Below are 10,603 nucleotides of genomic sequence, written 5' to 3' on the forward strand. Positions count from 1 at the left end.
ATTTTACGAGTTTTCTTGCCACAGTCGTTAAATAAATCATTGCATTGGTTAAGTTACTAACACCGTTGTTAAATGAATCTGGCTTCCCCATTGACTTTGCTTGTCAGGAGGTCGCAAAAGGGGATCACGTGACCCCGGGGAACACTGCGACCGTCACAAATACGAGTCAGTGGCCAAGCCTCTGAATTTTGTTCACGCGACCCTGGGGAATGCTGCAAGAGTCGTGAGTGTGAAACCAGCCATAAGTCGCTTTTTTCAAGGCTGTTGTAATTTCAAACGGTCATTAAACGAACTGTTGTAAGATGAGGACTACCTGCGTTAATCTTCAAAATCCTTTGTGTGACTTTGAATCCATTTTTAAAAACTTTTTGACACGTCCATCACGCATGATAAAATGTCTCTCCGCGTTGTTCACATTCCCAACATATATTTGAAGTGCCTTTATACGTTCTAGATAATTTCTCCGTCTCCTGTGCCAACAATAGAATTGTAAATCACCCAGAATAATTTGGTTGAATTGGGTGGCTTTAGAAATGGGATAAATAAATATGTTTCCAAACTTGGCAACTTTAAGATGGGTGGGCTTCAATTCCCTGGCACTAAGGCATATAGAATAGAATAGGATAGGATATAGGATATAGGGTATAGAATAGAATAGAATAGAATAGAATAGAATAGAATAGAATATAGGATATAGGATAGAATAGAATAGGCAATAGGATGTAGAATAGAATAAAATAGAATAGGCATTAGGATATAGAATAGAATACAATAGAATAGAATAGTATAGTAACTAGAATAGAATAGAATAGAATAGAATAGAATAGAATAGGATATAGGATATAGGATAGAATAGAATAGAATAGAATAGAACAGAATAGTAATTAGAATAGAATAGAATAGAATAGAATAGAATAGAATAGAATAGAATAGAATAGAATAGCACAATATATGATTTTACAGAAAAATTCTCTTTAAGATCACAAGATAATGGACATTTCAACCCCCTTGACCACACATTTTCCATCAATCAGAATAGAGTTGGAAGGGACCTTGGAGGTCTTCTAGTCCAACCACCGCTCAAGCAGGAGAACCTATACAGTCTTTCCTTAGTTGGCTCAGGAATTCTGGGAGTTGAAGTCCACAAGTCATAAAAGAGCCAAGGTTGACTACCCCTGCTCTAGATTGTTGTTGTCTTTAATTGCGAAGTCGTGTCCGACCCATCGCGACCCCATGGACAACGTTCCTCCAGGCCTTCCTGTCCTCTAGATTAGCCATACCCAAATCCTGCAACTGTTCCAATATTTAACGGGCTGTCCCCGAGAAGGGGCAGGTTCAACCGGTTCTCCAAAGCATCTGAAGGCAGGACAAGAAGCAATGGATGGAAATTAATCAAGGAGAGAAGCAACCTGGAACTAAGGAGAAATTTCCTGATAGTGAGGACAATTAACCAGTTGAACCAGGTTCCCTCCAGAAATTATGGATGTTCCAACACTAGACGACTTTAAGAAGAGACTGCACAGCTATTTGTCTGAAATGGTGTAAGGCAGGGGTCTTCAAACTTGGCCCTTTTATGACTTGTGGACTTCAACTCCCAGAATTCCTCGTGCCTGGCTGAGGAATTCTGGGAGTTGAAGTCCACAAGTCATAAAAGGGCCAAGTTTGAAGACCCCTGTCTTAAATCTAACAAACAAAACGGAGGCTGGCTGAGGAATTCTGGGAGTTGAAGTCCACAAGTCATAAAAGGGCAAAGTTTGAAGACCCCTGGTGTAAGGTCTCCTACTTGAGCAGGACATTGGACACGAAGACCTCCAAGGTCCCTCCCAACTCTGTTATTCTGTTAAAACCCCCAGAATTCATTACCCAGCAGGAATTCTGGGAGTTGAAGTCCACAAGTCTGAAAAGTGGCCATGTTTGGAGAGCCCCTGCTATAAACTGTTGGGAGCCCTGGGCTTATTTTTAATACTAGGGGCTGGGCATACCTCCCGCCAGCTGTTGTGCCAGCTGTCGTGTGGAAATAAGGCCAGGAGGTCAGATGTCAGGCAGAGGTACTCAAACCCATCAGGAAACAGCTCTCCCAGGACAGATCCCATTACATAGGAAGCAGCTGAAGCTCCCTGGCTGAGAATTCAAAGCCTCAGGCTGAGATTATGGGGGAGACAGCTGCAGCCTGAGCGTTTATGGGAGGGGAGAAAAGATAAAAAATGCCACTTTGACTGTTATTACGAGCTGCCTAAATACATACCCACAGATACATCACCGAACATTTAATCAGTGGACCGAGTAGCTCTCTGGAACTAAGGAGAAATTTCCTGATAATGAGGACAATTAACCAGTTGAACAGGTTCCGTCCAGCAATTGTGGAGGTTTTTAAGAAGAGATTGGACAACAATTTGTCTGAAATGGTATAAGGCCATGGTGGCGAACCTACAGCACGGGTGCCAGAGGCGGCACTCAGAGCCCTCTCTGTGGGCACACGCACCGTCGCCCCAGTCCTAGGCCTTCAGCTGGGTTTTATAAAACCTTTTCGCTTTAGGCCTCCGCCGCCGTGTGCAAAAAAAAAAAAAAAAGGTTCAATCAGTCAATTTCAACTTCTCGCGGGGAAAAAAAAAGATCTCGCAAAGTTGGAATTGCTTGATTGAACTTTTTAGTCCCACCCAGTCTGCCCTTACCACCTCAGCCACACCCAGCCAATGGGCCACACCCAGCCAAAGGGCCACACCCAGCCAATGGGCCACACCCACCCGGCACCCGACAATGCATAAGTGGGTTTTGGGTTGTAGTTTGGGCACTCGGTCTCTAAAAGGTTTACCATCAATAGTGTAGGGTTTCCTGCTTGAGCAGGGGGTTGGACTAGAAGACCTCCAAGGTCCCTTCCAACTCTGTTATTCTGTCTTTGTTGTGAGTAGATGGGTGACCAACAAGACTGAACGAAATTCCAAAAATATGAAATCCAACGGTGATTTTACACTTAGGCAAGAAAAACCAAACGCACAGGTGCAGAAGAGGGGGTACCTGAGACTCAATAGCAGTAACTACGAGACAGATCTAGGAGTCCTAGTGCAGGGGTCCCCAACCCCCGGGCCTTGGACTGGTACCGGGCCGTAGCATGCCAGCAACCGGTCCACACAAATAAGCAAAGCCCCATCCGTGGGATGCAGACAGCACACAAAACCATGCACACTCCAGTCCGCGGAAAAACCTTTCTCCATGGGACCGGTCCCTGGGTGCCCAAAAAGTTGGGGACCTCTGTTCTAGTGGACAATCACTTAAAAATGAGCCAGCCGTGTGTTGCAGCTGCTCCAAAAAAAAGCCAATGAAATCCTAGACTGCGTTAACAGAGGGATAGAATTAAGATCAGGTGAAGTGTTAATACTGCTTTACAATGCCTTGGTAAGGCCACACTTGGAATACGGCATCCAGTTTTGGTCACCACAATACAAAAAAAAAAATTGAGATTCTGGGTAGTGTGCAGAGAAGAGCAACAAAGATGATCGGGGGACTGGAGGATAAAACATATGAAGAACGGTTGCTGGAACTGGGCATGGCTAGTTTAATGAAAAGAAGGACTGGGGTGACATGATAACAGTCTCCCAATATTTGAGGGGCCACCACAAAGAAGAGGGAGTCTGCAAAGCACCTGAGGGCAGAATGAGAAGCAATGGAGGGAAGCAAACCAAGGAGGCATCCAACCTAGAAGTAAGGAGAAATTTTGTGAGGACAATTAACCAGTGGAATGGCTTTGCCTTCAGAGGTTGTGGGTCCTCCATCACTGAAGGCTTTTAAGATGTTGAGACTCTAGAAAGAGTACAGAGAAGAGCAACAAAGAGAATCAGGGGACTGGAGGCTAAAACATATAAGGAACAGTTGCTGGAATTGGGTATGTCTAGTTTAATGAAGAGAAGGATGAGGGGGGACATGATAGCCGTGTTCCAATATCTCAGGGGCTGCCCCAAAGAAGAGGGAGTCAAGCTCTTCTCCAAAGAGCCTGAAGGCAGGACAAGAAGCAACGGATGGAAACTCATCAAGGAGAGAAGCAACCTAGAACTGAGGAGAAACTTCCTGGCAGTTAGAACAATTAACCAGTGGAACAACCTGCCTCCAGAAGCGGTGAATGCTCCAACACTGGAGATTTTTAAGAAGAGACTGGACAGCCATTTGTCTGAAATAGTATAGGGTTTCCTGCCTGAGCACGGGGTTGGACTAGATGACCTCCAAGGTCCCTTCCAACATCATCATCATCATCATCATCATCATCATCATCATCATCATCATCATCATTATTATTATTATTATTATTATTATTATTATTATTATTATTATTATTATTATTAAGAGATTGGACAGCCATGTCTCTAAGTTTGTATAGGGGCTGGACGAGAAGAGCTCTAAGGTCCCTTCCAGCTTTGTTATTCTGTTAAATTATATGGAAGATAAACTTTCAATCCCATTGAAATTAATTCGGCTTAATGAGGGCCATTGCTGGGTTCTTTTATTGGGAGGGTATGGCCTCTAATTCTTTGCTTTATTGCTTTATAGTGCGTTGATACAACATCTTTACTGAATTAAGCATTTTAGATGCCCAAACAAGCCATTTAAATTCTCTAAAACCAAATTGGAGCACACTGAAGCTTAATCCAGCTGAATAAAATTGTGTGTGAATGCAACACCGAGACACAACTAGGGTCTGGGGTTTGGAAAACAAATCTAACCGAATTGGAGATGGCAAGATTGTTTTGGGGGAGCTTCAGCTGCTCCTCTGAGTGGAAAAACAGCTTAATAGCCAATGATTTGACGTGACTTTCCCGTTGAAAGAAAAAATCATCAGGGGCCAGTCCAAGCCGGGAATTAACAAAATGGAGATGGCTTAGGAAAGAAGGTTCCGTTTATTGAAGAACAGAACCAACAGCATGTGGAGTTGGGAGTGGGTAGTTTTTTATGCCTTCTTTGGGCTTTGTATTTGAGGTTGTTCCTGTTCCTGTGCAATATACTTTTGACCTGAGCTTGAGTGTGCCCTTTTGTTGTTCTAATGGTGGTGGGTTAATCCTGTTATGTTCTAAAAATCACGTGCTGCTTCTCTGTGGCTGTGGCTGAAGACATTTTGCTTATGAATAGGTGACCCAACTTTCTGAACAGGATTATCAAATCTGCATTTCTACAGAGCTGGCCTGCTCAGTTTCTGCCTGGGGAAACTTGGGCATAAAAGTCTTTTAAGATTTTTTCCCCCTCCATTACTCCTTTGGGGAAATATAATATTCCGCCTTTTTAATATCCCCCAAATATTTCCTGGGGTGGGGTGTTGGATAATCTGAGTACATGGGATAATAATAATAATAATAATAATAATAATAATAATAATAATAATAATAGTAGTAGTAGTAGTAGTAGTAGTAGCAGCAGCAGCAGCAGCAGCAGTAGTAGTAGTAGTAGTAGTAAAGTTGGAAGGGACCTTGGAGGTCATCTAGTCCAACCCCCTGCTTAGGCAGGAAACCCTATACCATTTCAGACAAATGGCTGTCCAGTCTCTTCTTGAAAACTTCCAGTGTTGGAGCATTCACCGCTTCTGGAGGCAGGTTGTTCCACTGGTTAATTGTTCTAACTGCCAGGAAGTTTCTCCTTAGTTCTAGGTTGCTTCTCTCCTTGATTAGTTTCCACTCGTTGCTTCTTGTCCTGCCTTCAGGCGCCTTGGAAAATAGCTTGACTCCCTCTTCTTTGTGGCAGCCCCTGAGATATTCTCTTCATTAAACTAGACATACCCAATTCCAGCAGCCGTTCCTTATATGCTTTAGCCTCCAGTTCCCTGATCATCTTTGTTGCTCTTCTCTGTACTCTTTCTAGAGTCTCAGCATCTTTTTTGCATCGCGGTGACCAAAACTGGATGCAGTATTCCAAGTGTGGCCTTACAAGGCATTGTAAAGTGGTATTAACACTTCACCTGATCTTGATTCTGTCCCTCTGTTAATGCAGCCTGGCACTGAGTTGGCCTTTTTGGCAGCTGCAGCACACGGCTGGCTCATATTTAGGTGATTGTCCACTAGGACTCCGAGGTCCCTCTCACAGTTACTACTATTGAGCAAGGTACCCCCTATATAAGGATCAACTGCCTGATCTCAATGATGCTGATTTGGTTATGGAACAATATCCTCAAGGCAGATTCCTGCTGGGGATACGTCATGTCAGACGTATGGCCCAATTTCAAGATGGCTGCTATAACTCCGTCACATGAAATCTCAGATTCTTTCTCTCCAGCTGAACTCAGAGGCTCTGTTCACACAACCTGCTGCATTGTGGAACTGACTTAACCCATTTTCAGGGTTCTCCAATTCGACAAAAGCCAGTTTATCACAGGGGGCTCAGTGGCATGACATCCAAGGAAGCAAACAGGGATTAAAATGAAGCAATCATAGGATGTGGTGGGAAGGCAAAGGCAAGGGTTTAAACCCGTGTTTTCCAAACTCAGTAACGTCAAGATGTGTGGATGGCAACACTCAGAATTGCCCACCCAACAGGTTGTTCAAAATTCGGCGATCCTTGTTTTGTCTCCTCCCCCCATCTTTAAGAGGGACCGAAAGAAGGATCCTTCCTATGCTTTGGACCACACTTCCCATCATGCCCAGCACTATTCAATGAGTTCTTTGGAATGGCAGCAGCTTCTTTCTATCACTTCCTTTCCTATAAAACCTGTTCTAGGATCAATCCCTGGGAATGGGGGAGGCACTGAGGCAGGGGAGGTCAAAAAAAGTCAAGATGGCAGCTGCGACTATACAAATGGAAGTCCGGCCCACTTTTTTGTCTTGGTGCATCTTTCGCGGTGCACGTACACAAGCGGCAGCACTTCATTCACACAGCGACAATTGCCATCCTGACTTTTTTTGACGCCTCAGCTCACTAAAGGCAGTCCTTGACTTAGGATCATAGCTGAGCCCAAAATGTCCGTCACTAAGCAAGACAGTTGTTAAGTGAGTTTTGTTCCATTTCATGACCTTTTTTCCCCACGAATGTTCAAGGAATCACTGCAGTTGTTAGCTCAGTTAGTGATATGTTTGTTATTCTACCTAATACTGTTGAAGGAAAAGTCTTCATCGTGGTTCAGTCCGAGCCGGGAATAAACAAAATGGAGACTGCTTTAGAAAGAAGGTTGCAGTTTATTGAGAGGAGAGCCAGACAGAAAGATGGCTCTGGAAGAAAAGAGAAAAGAGCACATGTAGGGAGTGGGTTTTTATACCCTCTGGGGCTCTTGAGGTTGTTTCCTGTTCCTGTTTGAGGCTTTGTATTTCCTGTGTCATATATTTTGACCTGTGTCCCTTTGGCTTCTGTGGGTTAATCCTATTATGTCTTGTCTTAGAGTTGTGGGGGGTATGTAGATTTTAGGTGTCTTCTTAATCTTCTAGCTTCAACCTTCCTGAATGGTTTACATCTGCGTTTCTACAGAGCTGGTTTCTGCTTGGGGGAGGGAGACTTGGGGCTATTAAGAAAAACTGGGCCTGCTTTTCTGCCTCTTTAAAATCCTTTGAGGAAATATATTTTTCTGCCCTTTTAATATTTCCTTCTCTGGTGGGGGGGGGCCTGACTTCCCACATACTATAAATACCCAATGGCTGTTATTGTGCATAATACAACAAACCAGCATTCCTGGAATCGCTGCGGTGTCTCTGTTTCAACCTGGCCTGCTTCAAAGAGCTGAGATAGCATCAGCAAATACCAGTGTCCAGACAATGACTGAATGGTGCCAAGTAATCCGAAACTAAAAATATATCGCCAAATAATAGTGCTGAAAATATGCAGAGCTTAAATTCTGCCTCAGAGCTGCAAGGTTGGGAAATAGGATTCTCCTTCAAGAAAAGAACTATGTAAGCAGGTGCCTGATGTTTTTTTTTGCAGAAATGAAATGTCAGAAAATATTATATGTTTGGGGTAGCTTCTCTGAACTCTTTGAGGATGTTTGCGCCACTCAGAATAACAGAAGGGACCTGGGAGGTCTTCTAGTCCAACCCCCTGCTCAAGGAGGAGACCCTATACTAGGGGTCTTCAAACTTGGCCCTTTTATGACTTGTGGACTTCAATTCCCAGAATTCCTCAGCCAGGATGAGACTAACAGAGAATAACAGAGTTGGAAGGGACCTTGAAGGTCTTCTAGTCCAACACCTTGCTCACGCAGGAGATCCTATAGGGGGCTAGACTAGAAGACACCAAGGTCCCCTCTATTCTATTCTATTCTATTCTATTCTATTCTATTCTATTCTATTCTATTCTGTTCTGTTCTGTTCTGTTCTGTTCTGTTCTATTCTATTCTATTCTATTCTATTCTATTCTATTCTACTCTACTCTACTCTACTCTACTCTACTCTACTCTACTCTACTCTAGTTCTTGTTCTTGTTCTTGTTCCTATTTCTATTTCTATTCCTATTTCTATTCTGTCCTATTCTATATTGTATTGTATTGTATTGTATTGTATTGTATTGTATTGTATTCTATTGTATTCTATTCTATTCTATTCTATTCTATTCTATTCTATTCTATTCTATTCTATTCTACTCTGTTTCTGTTTCTGTTTCTGTTTCTGTTCCTATTTCTATTCTGTCCTATTCTATATTGTATTCTATATTGTATTGTATTGTATTGTATTCTACTCTATTCTGTTTCTATTCTATTCTATTCCATTCCATTCCACTCCACTCCATTCTATATTCTATTCTATTTTTTTTCCCTTGAAAAATGTGCTATCAGAATTCTGATTCCCCACCACCACTTGAGACTAACATGGGCACCTTCCGACATTGCTAACTTGGCTAATTCATGGCTAATTTGACCCTGGCATTTTCTCAACCTTTTCCTCTCCAGGACAGACCCCCCCCCCATCACAATAAGGGCTTATGTTTTTCCAGGACTCAGGAAGGTAATGAGAACAGGAGGTCCTTAATAAGGGACCCTCCTTCTTCAGGGCAGCATTGTTTCTAGCGATGGACTGCCAACATCCCCAAAACAGCTGACAATGCCCAGCTCAACAGCTGAGCCACAACTATCTTGAAAAGGGGGGGGTTTCCATGAGGGTGGGGGGAGGGAGGGGCTGGGCTGGTGCTCAAAATAACGTCCCAGACCCTCCAGCTTACATCAGTGGCCACACTGACGCTGAGGAACAAAGAAAGAACCGTGCGCAGGCCTGTAATGTGAAGATGAGTTGGTCAAGTTTAGCTCTTACCTTCAGCTTCTTTGCCGGTAAGTTAGGATGGCTGCAGACAGGTAGCGGTTGAGGGCGAAATAAGCTAGGAGGGGAGATCAAAGGTTAATTTATTTAACTTTTAACTTTTAGCTTTTAACTTTTAACAACTTTTAACTTTTAACTTTTAACTTTAGCTTTAACTTTTAACTTTAACTTAACTTTAACTTCCTTTAACTTTAACTTTAATTTTAACTTTAACTTTAACTTTTAACTTTTAACTTTTAACTTTTAACTTTTAACTTTTAACTTTTAACTTTTAACTTTTAACTTTTAACTTTTAACTTTAACTTAACTTTAACTTTAACTTTTTAAACTTTAACTTTAACCTAAACTTTTAACATTTATCTGAAATGGTATAGGGCAGGGGTAGGCAACCTGGGCTCTTTTATGACTCGCGGACTTCAACTCCCAGAATTCCTGAGCCAGCCGTGCTGAGGGGAAAGGGAGAGGTTTCCAAGCTGAGCCATGCTGGCTCAGGAATTCTGGGAGTTGAAGTCCACCAGTCATAAAAGAGCCCAGGTTGCCTACCCCTGGTATAGGGTTTCCTGCCTGAGCAGGGGTTGGACTAGATGACCTCCAAGGTCCCTTCCAACTTTATTATTATTATTATTATTATTATTATTATTATTATTATTATTATTATTATTATTATTATTATTATTATTATTATTATTATTATCTTAACTTAACTTAACTTAACAACTTAACTTAACTTAATTTGTCACTTTAACCTAAACTTTTAACATTTGTCTGAAATGGTATAGGGTTTCCTGCCTGAGCAGGGGGTTGGACTAGATGACCTCCAAGGTCCCTTCCAACTTTATTATTATTATTATTATTATTATTATTATTATTATTATTATTATTATTATTAACTTAACTTAACTTAACTTAACTTAACTTAACTTAACTTAACTTAACTTAACTTGTCAGTTTGTTTCAGTTTGATTCAATTTAATTTATTTAATGTGAATATTTTGTTCTAGGCTGGGCCGGCAAGTGTGCGTTTTGAACAGGGCCAAGGTGGGAGGCAGCAAACTGACAGTATGGAAGGTTTAGTCCAGGTAGCCATTGACTTACAAGAGTTCATTTAGTGACCAAGGTTACAACAGCAGTGAAAAGAGTGACTCAGGACTGTTTTTCACACTGACGACCGTTGCAGCATCCCTGCGATCACGTGCTCCAAATTCAGATGCTTGGCAACCAGCTCGTATTTATGACAGTTGTAGCGTCTCAGGGTCACGGGATCCCCTTTTGCAACCTTCTGACAAGCAAAGTCCATGGGGAGGGCCGGATTCACTTAACAACCGTGTTGCTAACTTAACAACTGCAGTGAGTCACTTAACTATGGCTAGAAAGGTCGTAAAGTGGGGCTTCTTAAC

This window comes from Protobothrops mucrosquamatus, unplaced genomic scaffold (assembly GCF_001527695.2).
Source record: "Protobothrops mucrosquamatus isolate PMUCROS unplaced genomic scaffold, P.Mucros_1.0 scaffold3591, whole genome shotgun sequence".
Classification (NCBI taxonomy): Eukaryota; Metazoa; Chordata; class Lepidosauria; order Squamata; family Viperidae; genus Protobothrops; species Protobothrops mucrosquamatus.